This window comes from Arachis hypogaea, chromosome 11, assembly GCF_003086295.3.
Source record: "Arachis hypogaea cultivar Tifrunner chromosome 11, arahy.Tifrunner.gnm2.J5K5, whole genome shotgun sequence".
NCBI classification, from domain to species: domain Eukaryota; kingdom Viridiplantae; phylum Streptophyta; class Magnoliopsida; order Fabales; family Fabaceae; genus Arachis; species Arachis hypogaea.
In genome coordinates, this window is record NC_092046.1 from 97,706,964 (window position 1) to 97,711,019 (window position 4,056).

Consider the following 4,056-nt stretch of genomic DNA (forward strand, 5'->3'; position numbering starts at 1 on the left):
TGAAGAACAAAATTTAAAGACTCAAAGAACTCAAGAACATAAAAAGAACACGAAACTTAAAAATTTTTAGAAAACCAAAAGCAAATTTTCAAAAATTAAAGAAAATAAACAAGAAAAACACCAAACTTAAAGACTTGACACAAGATTAAACTAAAGAAAAATTATTTTTGAAAATTTTTTTGAAAGAAAGACTCAAAGAAACAAAAATTACCAAGAACATGAACACAATGCAGCCAATTGAACTACAAAAATAAAAATATTTTTGAAAAAGGTTTTTAAATTTTTGAAAATTTGAAGAAGAAGAAAATAAAAATAAAAGACTTTAATCAAAGTTATGCTCTTGCAAAAATCAAAGACTCAACAAGAACATAAATTGAATAAAGAAAAGAAAAAAAATTTTTTGAAAAAGTTTTTAAATTTTTCGAAAAAAAAGAAGAAAACGAAAACTAAAATGACTTAAACAAAAATAAAAATTACCTGATCTAGGGAGCAAGACAATCCGCCAGTTTGTCCAAACTTAACAATCCCCGGCAATGGCGCCAAAAACTTGGTGCGCGTGTACGCAAACCCCACACTTCCATACAGCGGTAGTACCAGCAAGTGCATCGGGTTGTCCAAATAATACCTGAGCGAGTCAGGGTCAATCCCACGAGGATTGTGGCTTAAAGCAAGCTATGGTTATCTTGCAGGTCTTAGTCAGGAAGAATCAGAAAGTTGTTGGTTTTCATTCATCAAGAGAAACTATTTAATGCTGAATAAAGAAAAAGAGGTAGAAAATGCTTATAGGAATAGAGTTTAGAGTCGGAGTTACTTTGTCTTTCTGAATTAACTCTGGTAGTACTGCTCTCCTTGCTTGTGAGTGATTTCTTCAATTGCAGGCTGTATGTGATTGGCACTAGTTTGAGCATCTGCCAATACTCCTCCAAATCTGAACCCCATGTTTAGTGCGGATCCATCTCTACTTGAGGGTGAAGCGCGTACAGTCCATTCTCCTTAATGATCCTACTCAAAACGCCACAGACAAGGTCGGATCTTCCATATCAGAGAATGCTGCATCTATGGATTCTAGCCTCTACTACAGAGACCCTAATCTCCCTGGAAATCGGCTGAACTGTTGTCTCGAGAAGTCCCCAACAAAGTCGTGGATTAGCCGTCTGAGAGATGTATAAACATAGCTGTTGGCTCGTGCTTTCCTTCCAAGTATTCATACAAACTCAAGTAGACGTGGGTTTTTGTCAGACACGTTCATCTTAATGTGATGAACAGAGCTAATTTGTCAGATCATCCTATTCACCACGATGAAGATCGGATATACATCTTAGAAATAGATCAAACACGGATCGAATAAAAAACAATGATACTTTTATTAATTCATAGGACTCAGCAGGGCTCCTCCCCTCAACCTAGGAGGTTTAGAAACTCATACTAAAGTAAAAACAATGATAAATTTGTATGATGACTGAAAGTGTCTAAAAAACTCTAAATTACATAAATGAAATCCCTTAAATACTAAACAGATGACTAGTAAGGGTAAGACAGTATATTTAGTGCTTAAATCTACTTCTGGGGCCCACTTGGTGAGTGTTTGTGCTGAGCATTGATGAGATCCATATTCTACGAGGTCTCTTGGGCGTGGAACGCTAGCTAGGGGGTCCTCTTTGGGCGTTTGTACATTGGTCTCTGCTCTTTTGGGCACTGGACGCCAGGAAGGGGACAGGTAGCTGGTGTTGGACGCCAGTTTTGGGCGTTCTAATCCGAAGCAAAGAATGGACTATTATATATTGCTGGAAAGTTCTGGAAATCAGATTTCCAAAGCCATAAAGAGCGCTCAATTTTGACTTCCGTAGCTGAAGAAAAGCTCTTCCGAATGCAGGCAGATCAGATCCGGACAACATCTGCAGTGCTTTCTTTGTCTCTGAATCAGACTTTTGCTCCAGCTCCTCAATTTCAGCCAGAAAATACCTGAAATTGTCCAAAAACACAAAAACTCATAGTAGAATCCAAAAATGTGAATTTAACACTAAAACTTATAAAAACTTAAAAAAAACTAAATAAAAACTACTAAAAACTATATGAAAATGATGTGAAAAAGCGTATAAAATATCCGCTCATCAGAATGCATCACCTAGACCAATAATTCATCTGGGCTAATTGGGATATGTGACATATAATCTCGTTAGTTACAGGTGTTGAGGTTTCTGTGGCGCTAAAGCTGGAACATTGAGCTTTATTCTCCGATCTAGAGGATTTGACCTTGTCTGTTGCATTTTGAGTAGGATCAAGAGAGAATAAATTGCGTGAGCTTCACCCTCATTCATATTGAATGACCACGATCCATGGCGTTGGATATGGATTAGAGGAGATTAACTGACCATGATCCATGGCGTTAATCACTTACAGTTTTACCATAGAATGAATCATTCGTTATTGAAGTAGACAGTAAGAAGTGTTAATCCAGAAAGATAAAGCATCACCAGAGCCTTAACTGATTTCTCATTACTGTTTTTATATCAGTTCTTTATTGCTTTCTTTATTGTTTTGTTTTATGCGCCTACAACAACAACAATTATCTTTCTATTCGGCTGGCTAAGATCTGCAAGATAACCATTGCTTACTCAATCCAACAATTCTCGTGGGATCGACCCTTTCTCAACTAAGGTATTACTTGGACAACCCGGTGCACTTGCCGGTGAAGTTGTGCGAGTTCTAATTTTGCGGATCGAGTTTTTGGCACCGTTGCCGGGGATTGTTCGAGATTGACAAACTACTGGTTGTCTTGCTCCTTATATCAGGTACTTTTTACTGTTTTTCTTTTAAATTGTGTTCTTTATTTTCTTTTTTCAAAATTTTTCAAAATTTTTTTTCATCTTTAGTCATATTTTTTTTTGTTTGAGTCCTGTGTCAAATCTTAAGTTTGGTGTCCTTTTGATATTTATTGACTTTTCTTTTTTTTTTTTTTGAGTTTCTTGAAAAAAAAATTGACCTTGGTTTCTTTTCTTTTTGTGTTATTTTCCTTTTTTTTAATTTTTAAAATTTTAATGTCCTTTAGTGTTTCTCTCTCTAATTTTTGAAAATTTTGTTTGATTCTAAAATTTTAATGTTTGGTGTCCCTCTAGTGTTTGTCCTTTCTTTTTAATTATTCAAAAAAAATTTTTAATTCGAAAATTTTAAAAATCTTTTTCTTATCTTGGTTTTAAATTTTAAGTTTGGTGTATTTTTAGTGTTCTTTTTGTTTCATTTGATTTTCTTTAACCTTATCTTGTTTATCGTTTATTGATCTTTAAATCTTTTATCTTATCTTTTTTTTTATTTCAAAATTTTATTATCTTATCTTTCTTTTAGAATTCAACTTTTAAAAAGTTTAGTATTTTGTTAGATTTTCTTTCCATTAAATTTAAATTTTAAAATCTTTTCTTATTTTATTTTAAAATTCAAAATTTAAAAGTTTAGTGGTTTTTAGTCTTTCTTTCTTTTCTTCAAATTTAAATTTTAAAATCTTTAAATTTTCAAATCTTATCTTATTTTATTTCTCTCTCTTGACCTTATCTTCCTAATTTTTGAATTTCAAAATTTCCTTTTGCCTTCTTCTTTTTAATTTTAAAAAATTTTCAAAATTAAAACTTCTATCTTATTTTTAAATCTTGTTAGTTCATTAGTTGTTTTAGCTTATTTTAATTTTAAAAGTTTGGTGTCACTTTAATTCTTCTTTCTCTCTCTTCTTTAGATCCTGGAAGTTTCCTGATTTCTTATACTATAGGGACCATCACCTTTAAGAAGGCACTATGCGACCTTGGCTCAAGCATCAACCTCATACCTCCCTCTGTAATGAAGAAGTTAGGGATCCAAGAGGTGTTGCCCACCATAATCTCATTAGAGATGGCAGATATGTCCCTAAAACGTGCAAATGGCATGGTGGAAAACGTTCTTGTAGAGGTTGAAGACCTTTACCTCCCGGTGGACTTCGTGATACTAGATACTAGGGAGGACAGAGATGACTCCATCATCCTTGGAAGGCCTATTCTAGCCACTGTGAAGGCCTTGATTGATGTGGAAAAA